The sequence below is a fragment of the Antedon mediterranea genome, chromosome 2 (genome assembly GCF_964355755.1).
Source record: "Antedon mediterranea chromosome 2, ecAntMedi1.1, whole genome shotgun sequence".
Classification (NCBI taxonomy): Eukaryota; Metazoa; Echinodermata; class Crinoidea; order Comatulida; family Antedonidae; genus Antedon; species Antedon mediterranea.
The window spans coordinates 17,047,903-17,059,233 of record NC_092671.1 but is presented as its reverse complement, the minus strand read 5'-3'; the positions used below and the strand labels follow the sequence as shown (position 1 = coordinate 17,059,233).

General features: G+C 31.9%; 1 long non-coding RNA gene across 1 annotated transcript; it reads left to right on the top strand.

The window, feature by feature from the left end:
• Nucleotides 1–544: 544 nt before the first annotated feature.
• On the top strand, nt 545–8,147 carry LOC140039732 (uncharacterized). Its single transcript, XR_011842570.1, has 4 exons — nt 545–613; nt 5,881–6,077; nt 6,763–6,805; nt 7,397–8,147. It is a non-coding gene; the product is annotated as an uncharacterized lncRNA (long non-coding RNA).
• The last annotated feature ends 3,184 nt before the right edge of the window (nt 8,148–11,331 follow it).

Here is an 11,331-nt window from a genome sequence, read left to right as displayed (position 1 = left end):
AAATATCACGGATCATTCTATGGAAATATTGATATCATAAATATATTATATCCGAAATGTTGTTGATTAATTAATTTGGTCACAGCCACCCTAGAGTACTATTATGCAAAACTGAATATCCATAAATATACTTTTTTTCCAGATAATCATGTGACTGGAATAAATAATAACTTCGATGCTCATTTTTATTCTCGTTCGATTACAACGTTATTGTTTTTATTGATTTATATAACGTCTTCAAACTACGAATGGAAAGTACTTGATGCAATGTCAATTAAAATATGTGAAACTTTATCTCTAAACATTAAAATGGTAATGATGATAAATCGGTGTTAAATTTTGCAACAGCATCTGACATACAAGGCACGGATACAATGTAAAGTTAAACGCGATAAGCATCCACTCTTGTACAATTCTGTACATATACCTGATTTTGATTGGTTAATATTTTTACTGTGGAATCGTCCACTTTCTACCAATAAAGAATTAGAACGTTTAGAATATATGAATATTCATTAGCATGCTCATATAAATGTACCTTGACTTAGAACTTGAACCTCAAAGGTGATCAGCAAGTCGGTGCAAATATCAACGGAAATTTCACATTCAAGCAGTAAGTTATTTGATAATTTTTAATGTTAATTATTTTACGTAGGCCTACATAGTTTTATTTGTTGTTGTATACAGTATTAGTGTTGTGTTTAATTTTGCCTTTTGTTGGTAAAAAGTTGCGAATGGATACTTCCGTTTATATTCTATTAAAATACTGTTCTATTATTGTGTATTGAATATTATATAAGTGGAATTATTTTGTTGTTTTTTATATGAAAAGATGGATTTATAAATTTAATTTATTCTTTATCAAAATCGGGTATAGGCAGCAGAAATTATAATTGAAATTTGGGCGTGGGCCTACAGTAATGGAAAATTTAACAAAAATTAACGATGATAATATTTTATTTCTACCGTGATAATTTCAGAAACTGATTTTAAATTTCGTTTGAGAATGTTATAATAATTGTTTTAAAGAAAGGTGTAGGCCTAAGGAACATTTTTGTTAGCGTTTTTATAGACCAGAACATTCAATGAAGATGAAAATAACAGAAATTGATATGTTGTAATACAAACTGTAAATTAATGTTAATAGACACATGTTATTAGATACTCGCATTTTGTACGAATTTTATCTCTTGCTGCATAATTAATTATACTTGTATCCAAAGCATAGGCCTAAACGATTTTCTGGTTTAAATATTCTAATCTTTTTGACAAAATATCGAATGGAAAGCAGTTAAGCCTTAATTTATTAAATTAATGTCTCTGATATTGTTATGATTATGATACACCGCTGTCTATGTATACAGTATTGGATAACTTTTTAGTTTTTGAATAGGCCTACAGCTTAATGTTTGTTTACGTAATTCTGGGATAAATTTCTCGAGCAAACCGCTAAACATACGACGTTATCTCAGTTTAAACAGGCCCGGTTCTAACGCTCTGTCTACACTATCAAACTAGAAAAATTTAAAACAAATGTGATTTGCTGTGATGCGCCTAAATATCGTAATGATAATTGTCCAAATATGTTAGTGATCATGTCCATATATGGGCACATCGGATTGAACGAAACAAGTGTAAATGTTATAATCATAAAACATTGATGAATACTTATTTGAAATTGCATGTTGTCTCTTGTCCATTCACATCGTATATTTATACTTATGCTGTTTTATATTCACCTCTGTCTTAGTAATGGCCATCAGTGTCTATTTAATTAGCAACAGTTACCAATTGCTATTAATTCATTAAATGATGATTACTCAGGTTTTTTTAATAGTTAATATATAACAATGTGTGTCAGATCACATTACGTCTTTAATGTTATTGAAAATATACTGCCATGGACATAGGCTTACCTTATTTTGAATATGATAACTCATACACATGCATAATTAATTAATGCATTCAGATTATCAAACCCGGTTTCGTTTTACCCTCTCCAGTTGAATTAACGTCTCACTTTTATATATTATTTTTTCTTTACCCACTTACACATTTTAGAAATAAATGCATTCATTCATTGTCCAATATATGTTTTCGTCTTCTTTTTTATTTAGCCGTATCATTTCTTTTCTGTAATATCTATCCAATTCTGATGGGAGAATACACATCCTATTAAGTTTATAGGCCTGGCCATCTGAGGATTATTTAACTTCGTAGGCCTATTCTGTGTTTACAGCCGGATCGCTGAGAAATCATCCATACGTCCTTTACTGGGCTGCCCTGGAAACATCACAACATCTCTCCATTCTTTTTGAGTGAACTATAAATTGCTATTTTTTTTCTATATGCCTATCCGTTGTCGTTTTATATATTATAGGCCTATTATTATTGTTAACGTTTTCCGTATTTCGACATTACGATTTCCACAATTTGTTTCCATTTTTTTCTGTTTATAGCAGGATGGTTTGTTTTTGTGTTAGTGTCTACTAGTCCTTGTAAGTCTTTCTTTATTTGATTCATCCAGTTATTTCTTGGTCTTCCTACGGGTCGTTTTACTTTCCTGTTAGTTTCCTTCATTGTTTGTTTGATTGGGGTATCATCCGGTAATCTAATTATGTGTCCATACCATTTTAGTCTCCTTCGTTTAATTCTTTTACTCCATTCGTCTTGTTTTGTTATCTCGTATATTTTCGTGTTACACACACTATCTGTTAATTTAATATCTATCATCTTTCGCAACATTTTCTTGTGATATAATATCTATGCTCTCTTGCAATTTTTTGTTTAGTACCCAGAGTTCACTGTTATATAAGAAAATACTTGCTATGTATGCGTCAAACAAACGGGATTTCACGTCTATAGACATCGTTTTGTGTTCTAGCGACGACTTCAGCTTGTTATATGCCATAGCTGCTATATACATAATTAATATTTTGTATTGTATCAGCCTAAGCAATCCACTTAGAAATGACCGTATAAAATTCTTATTAATATTAACATTCAACTTTTATTTACATTGGTAATGAATTATCATATTGAAATGAGGCTCGATGTCTACACTTTTTGTACATTAACGGGTGATAATCAATAGACCTACCTACAGTCATCAACATAACACTAAAACAGGTTCGAATTGATCCAATTCCGTATTTAAGTAACTGCCGTATTACAGTACCGTTAACTCAACGTATATTAGGCAATTTCTTAATTAATTATTTCAAAGTATCACACGCATGATTTACCATTCTTAACTAAATAAAAATTACGCCGGGTAAGTTCTGTGTGACGCACGTTCAGGTGTATACACGGTCAAAATAAGATAAAAGCTCAAACGCTTTGCGACTCTTTCATGGCCCAGAGATGTGAAATAATTATGATAGGACATGAGAAATTGTATGACGCAAATCAACTGTGTTTGAATGTGGGGATTGGATACAAACCCCATTACGCTAAAGAATATTGTCAATTGGCCGACACGTTTCACCTATACTTACGACTTGCATACATATATAACAATAATGATAAGTTTATGTAATTTTGTTGGAGTTTAGCTCTGTCTACACTATCAAACTTTATGTGACAAATAAATGTGATGTGCCCATATATGGACATAATGATGTCATATCGCTACTACATTTAAGCATTTCATCACTACAATAATTATATGAGAACATCATATTTTCTTTTGTCGTCGCATAACGTTTGATAGTGTAGACCGAGCTTTAGATGGATATACGAATCCGGCTATGCATTTCGGCGCTTGGAATCCAGGAGTATGTAAACAATACAGTAGGCCTAAAACGGTACCCATTTTAACGATTTCAGAATTAAGAGTGAAATATAGCGAAATTGAAATTCAGGCTTAGGTTATTTTATAGATGGACATAGGCGTGTATGACGTCAGTCAATTTTTATTTGAATGCAACTTATGTAGGCCTACACTCATTATGGCCAAGACGGTCAAAAGATATTGACCGAAACGTGTGTAGGTATACTTTAAAAGTCCTTTAATAGGAGTATATATGTGATGCCCCTCAAGTGTATTTGTTTATTGCATAATAATGTATTTATATACTCTACATAGCCTATATTCCACACAGAATAACAGGACATCTTCGTTAACATTCAATATTTATGTATTTGTTTTGGGGATACACTTAAATGTCAGTTAACTGACATTACACAAGTTTGTAATTGTTAGTAAACGAGATGATCATTTTGTAATAAAAATACTGTACATATATTCGATTTTACTACCCTGATTTTACATTTTAGTAAGTGTAGTCGTGTATCACAGATCTGTCTGAGGCATGCGCAGATGTTTGTTACGGAATGTTACTCCAAAACGTTGCTATCATCATAGATTAAGGAGTATCCTATAAACGATAACTGTTATGTAATTCCATGTAGATGATGATATTTATATGATAGTAATTATGACGTGGTGTCATTTATTTTTAAAGACTATGAAACACATTGTACCGTCTAGTCATTGATAAGTAACTCGCATAAATATTAATAATAGTTCAATCTTATATAGCGCGTAACAAAGGTCTCAATGTGCGCTGCACAGTATTGGCTACCCCTGGTCATTTTTGAATCAAAAACGTATGGAAACACACTCCCATAACCATAATAATACAGCTAGTAATCAACTCTGGTTTCATCAACAAAATGTATTTTCATCAAATTCGTTTACATGAAATCCTCTATATTATCATATCTAATTCCGTTGATAATAGTGTAGCATTTGTTGACCTCGAGAATTAAAAATCAAATCGTTATTTATCAAATCAAACATCATAGTATTTTATCCTAATTGTCTTTAATTTACATAATACTGTCTCTGAAACTGAAATTGAACATGCATTTTCTAAATCGATATCAATCAAAAAGTATTAATTACATCGTTTTATTTTCGAGAATTAATTTTCTTATTGAGTTAAAAATATAAATGCGTTCTGTTACGCTTGTTTAATTTTAGTTACAATCTTTTACAATATAATTTATTCTTGTCACAATTCAGGGTTGGATTAATCCGAAGATTCTGGGAAAGGAATCGGGGCGGAGGGCCAAGGGGGATCTCGGATAGATACTTACGAGAAGACAGGGGGCGCTGTATTTTTTTATATTCTTCATCTATGCATTTTATGATTGCTATTAAATTTATATTTAGTACCAACATGAGAGATGTTTCAATGGGCAAATTGTCTCTTTTGTATACATTTATTGCCCACTTTAATAGTATCGATTTAATGTTAACAATTCATGGACATGCGCGCATAAAACTCAGCAGACTGAATATAATTACTACCTTGTTGGGAATCATAGACCGACCGACTGACAGATTCATAGAAAACTAACAACGATTATAATTGATTTCATATTGCAATAAACATGCTTCACAACGTTTGTACAGTAAGCTTCTGTATTATAAACAAGTGGTAAACTGTTATTTTGACTAGTACTCCTTCCCTGCCCATTTATATATGGTCGACTTCATGTCAATTAGTCTTACATTCATCTGCTGAATGATGATTAAACGAGGACTGTTTAAAGCACCTTTGGCTGGTCCTATCATTGACAAAGGGCTTCTCTCGTGCAGTGTCCACCTTAACCAGAGGAGAGGTATATGCCAATACGTCAGGCAGATACTAGACGTAGGGGCTGCCGTAAGAGTCAGCAGTGCTGATTCCAAATGCCTAATGGGACCCCAGCTCCATATACAGCACTCGGTATTCCCAGATGGTCTCCCATCCAAGCTTAACCCGTGCCCAACGTTGCTTAACTTCGTTTATCTGACGAGAACCGGTGTTTCAACGTGGTAAGGTCCAAAGCTCATCAATTAACTTCATGTATTTTTCTTTTATTTTTTAGATCAAGATGAATAAAATCCTAGCAGTCATTTTGGTAACAACACTGTGTTTATATGTATGCGAAGCTGGCAATTTCTACCAAAAACACAGAAACAGGAATTATGGGCGATCAGCTGACCCAATGCAGGCTAGAGCCGCTTTCCTAAACAGACTCTACAGACGAACATTTATGACAGATTCAGGCGAATGGGAAAATGAGTATGTAAATTATTAAAGATGTATTGTCCCCTCAAAATCATACAAGAAAATAGATTCATTAGATTAATAAAATTAGACATTTAATTAAACAAAAAAACAAAAATTCCAGAGGAACAATATATCTTTAATTTAGGCCTATACATGGTAATATATATTGGTGTACGCTGGGAAAAGACTCATCGCAGCCGTACACATCATGACATTAGTACCTAAAGAATCCATGATCTGACTAAACCTGTATCTGCATATTCATCCAATCGTTCAGATAATTCAAGGCGTTGGCCGGTTATCCCCTGTGTAAAACACTGACGATTAACACGTTGCAAAGACGTTATCGTTGAATATATTTTCATTCATATCAAAGCAGTATTACATAATTGTTAATGCAATAAACCTAAAGTATACATAATCAATCTCGTTTTAAGATAATAATAATACTAAGGCGTTGAAATATATTACTCCATATAGAGAAACTAATACGTTTGTTTCATTACTGACATGTTTAACTTTTTACCAATACATAACTTTTGACCAATCATCTACAGTAGATGTCTGTAACTGACGTCGATGACGTATGACAGTAACGTTAATATGATTTAAAATAATGATGATGTTAAAAGTTTATGGTTTTAAATTCTCATATCTAACTGAATCTAACTGACTTGTGTTTAAAAATTTCTTTCAGCCTTCCTAAACGAGAAGATGACGATTGGTTTTAAAGTTTTAAGGTAATTTTAACATATTTTAGGAGCAAAAAAGGTACATATGGATACAAACATTGAATACACAATTTAGGTCTTCTCCAATTAAAGACCACTTTTTTGGGTCGTAGGTTTTAGTGATCTCTGTAGCTTTGGTTTCTAATTAGAATCCCTCCAACTAAAAACCGGCACTGGAATCAGTCCTACAAATACCCTATTTAGAGGGAAATTAACTATCAGAATGGCTATCTTGCTCCCTACCTTAATTAGGATTGTCTGTTTCAATAACTGCAGTATTTTTCTGATTTTCTTCAAATTTTCAATGGTTTATCTCTCCGAAAATACATCAATGTTTGTTTTTAAAAGTAATTCTTAACTGAAGGGAAAGTTTGATTTTCAGTTGGGCCCACCCAAATCGTGATCTTTGCTGTCTAATTAGTTAGGTGGGAATATAGACGACCATACGGGGTCGCGGTACATTGGTCTTTAATTGGAGGGTATTTAATTTGAGTGGTCTTTAATTGGAGAAACGGTTTAGAAATATTTGATCATAGGCGTAATTGTAACTAACGTTGATAGATAACTCAAATAATCATCGTTTTTGAAATTGTCTTACAGCCTACCAAGTTGTCCTGTCATCAAGTCACCATATTTTGTAGTTGATTCATCACACCTCAAGTTTTCTTTATTTTAATTTTTAGATTTTCCACAACAAACCACCTTTAAGATCATCTTTTATGGTTGTCAATATTGGTAAACGTTTGAACTGTCGAGTCTCGAGGTGAGCAGAGTTGCGCACTGGACTATCACAATTTAGGATTTGTGTAAATATTAATGAATTGAAATTAACAAATTATTGTTTGATAAATATCATATCGGATTTGGAAGAATGTTTTGAATAATATCAAATTTTTAACAATATAAATATTCAAGGTTGAATATTCTTTGAAGGGATGGAAGTGAATTAATTTGTGCAATTGTTAAGTTTAGAGGATAAAAATAAAATGATGTATGATCTCGAAGGAGTATCGAATGACAACATTAACCATCCGTGCTATTTTCAAATGAAACCTAAATCATATTCTGAAATTAATATTTTCCAAGTTTTTTTTGTCGAAAAACATTATGTGTAATGTTTAATATATCCATGAAAGAGATACAAGCGTTTTAACATGACTGAAAACAGAATGGTTAATCCATCGTCCCAACAAAGAGTTATAAATATTATTGTATGTCTAAGATATGTTTGTACAGAGTTAAAGTGTATTGTTTTGTTGAAGACACGAAGTAGTTATTATGAATGTGACTTTGTCGCTTTATTTTTGCTTTATGTGATAATAATTTGATCAATAAAATATGCTTGACCTTCGATTGTTTATTGGTGTTTGTTTAAATAATCTTTTTTAACGCTAGTCGTCGTTAGACATTGCGCGCCTAATCACTTGTGTTCGCAACTCTGTACGTTGAGTAAGTTTGTTTCTTTTTGTATAAATAAGAATATTAAGACTTCTCTAAAACTTGCAAACCGGACGTCAGGTAAGAGCCAATAAAACACAGAATTTATTCAAAATGAGAAATTGTTTTGATTCAAGATGTATTGTCCCCCTGAAAAAATAATTCTTAACAATTTTTGTTGAATATTCCATTTTAATGTAACATAATAGTTATCTACTTTTTTTACCAAAAATTGGATCGAAAAAAAAATGTATTTACCTGAAAAAATGTAATTTAAAGCAAAAAATGATCAAATTGGCTGCCAGCCAATGGATTTTTGGTTGAATGTAACCATTTATTTTGTCATTTTACAAGTGAAAACATTTTTTTTTTCGTTTTTTTTTCCTATGGAAAGGATTAACTTTATTAAAACTACAAAATAACATATTCAAAGTCTGATTTAATTGATCTTCATTTTTCATGTTTTTGGGGGACAATACATCTTTAACAAAAGGAATGCAGAAATGTTTATTAGGATTCTGGCAGAATGAACGCAAATGATTGACATCCACTGGCATCAGAAACAATATTGGACAATTAAATGAACTTGATGATGTTTCATGACCTGTATGTATCTGTACAGTCGAAATATAACTATAGGCCCTAATAATTTACGTAGAGAGTGTTCTTCCCCACCCCTGTGAAATCTGCTGAGGGGCTGCATAACTACCATTGGGGGAACAGAATCCATATCGGCTTATTTTTCGAAGAGCATTTCTCGTTATTATTAATCTGGTCTTTTTTAGTAGACAGATTTCTGAAACATGCGATAAGTAGCAACATTAGATATGAAGTTTAATCGAAGATCTAGCAAATTTACCAAGAGATTCAGTTTATACTAAATCATTGATAAACTCGATTTGCCGAAGAAAAACAAGTATTGTAATTATTTTATAAATAGCAATGTATAGTTACTAATTATCAATAATTTATCAACTATTATTTATTCATTAAATAACTACGATTATTACATTGTATAATGTATAAGTTGGATTTTGTTCGCATCAGCATGCCTTCAGAACAACTAAACTGTGAAATGTATGTAATAATATTCGATAAATTGTGAATGTTAACATGATAATGAATGTGTAAGTGCAATTTGCGATTGATAAACTCGATTTGCCGAAGAAAAACAAGTATTGTAATTATTTTATAAATAGCAATGTATAGTTACTAATTATCAATAATTTATCAACTATTATTTATTCATTAAATAACTACGATTATTACATTGTATAATGTATAAGTTGGATTTTGTTCGCATCAGCATGCCTTCAGAACAACTAAACTGTGAAATGTATGTAATAATATTCGATAAATTGTGAATGTTAACATGATAATGAATGTGTAAGTGCAATTTGCGATTACCCCTTGTGTGTGAAAACGTGTCGACAAGCCGAATTGTTCTCAATTATGGAAAAGACAACCAATGAGCTTGAACGTATAAATCGAAATATCTCCGTCATCGTCAGTTCACTGTGACCATTTGCTCTCATGTTAACCTTACAACAATTTGGAACTGAAGGATGGTGTGGATTGTTGAATGTAGTCTCATCTGCTAGATTCGGCTTCGTGTTATAGGCCTAGTACAGTTTATTTCAACAATTTCTGGGGAGCTTTAATTGTATAGACTTACACAAGAAAATATGTAGGCTCTAAAGGCAGGCACCGAGGGATATGTTTTCATTATAAACACATTATCTATGATTTTGCCTAAGAATTATGTGCAGAATATTTTCGTGCAAAGAAATGAAACTATAATTTACTATAATTACAAATTACTATAACTTTTTTTCAGAAAGCAGCTTCTGTCCCTTAAAAGATTGAGTTTAAGTTTGTTTCCAATTTTATTAGATTCGTTAAATAAAAGTAAAAAAAAAACAACAATTTCCCCTCTTATTTATAATATTAATGATACGTTTCCTCTAGAGTGTGTTATTTTATCGCATCTTATGCGTACGTTTACAAAATATCACAATCACCTGTTTCTTCGTTTTTCCAATCCGTTTTTTTCATTAGGGCCTAGGCCTACTCATTTTGTGTTACACTCATTACACTAACCAATCTTTTTTACTTTTTTTTTCTTCTTTCACAATAATTATGCCTAAAGTATCATGTTACTAGTGTATAGTTAAATTAATGCACCGAGAAATGAGTAATTTAAATAGATAGGTCATGGAACTTATTGAAAAACTCAATAGATAGGCCAAATTAACCTATAATAATTGTTTATTGGGGCCAAGTGAATCATTTTAGGCAATTAAGAACTTCTATGTAAACCTCTAGTCGATATCTTCTCAAACCCGGCCAACAATTTAAAACAGTTATTTCTGTCAACGTTCTCATCTCTTTTTTTGTCATCCGTGACTTATTCAACGCCGGGTGGTAGTGTTAATCTATATGATAAGGAGATGTGTTTTACTCGCACGATATCCACAAAGTTATGGGTGTAGAATGTGAGTTACTAACTTACTCATGATTTAGGCCTATATGAATATAAATACATTATATTATATATCAACAGAATGAAGAATACGAAAAATAATCTTGAAATGAAAAACCTAAACCTTTTAAATGTATACGCATGCGCACTATTACACTACTGACATTTTTCATCATGTAGAAAATTGTCGAGATAGAGAGAGGAGGAGAGAGAGCTGCAGGGCTAGTAGCCTGATAATAGGCCTAACCAAAGAATATATATCACAAGAATGAGTATTCCGCGATTTTTGCATGAAAAATTTGTAACACTAACAGAGAGCTCCAGAGAGTGATGCCCGCCCTCATAAGGGCGGATGTATACATACTAAATAAGACTTGATTTAATAGATATTATACATGTCACATTAAATAGAATTATGATAATAGTTTTGCAATTGTAAACTATTTTATAATACATATTTATTAACAAACTAGTGTACATTCACTTTTACAGACAATTATTTACTAACATGCTAAGTTAGTTCACAAAAAAGGCCTAACACAGCAACACCAAAAGTCAACGAATCGTTACTCAGCACGGCCTATTCTTTACCATTACCCGTGTACTACTCTACGCC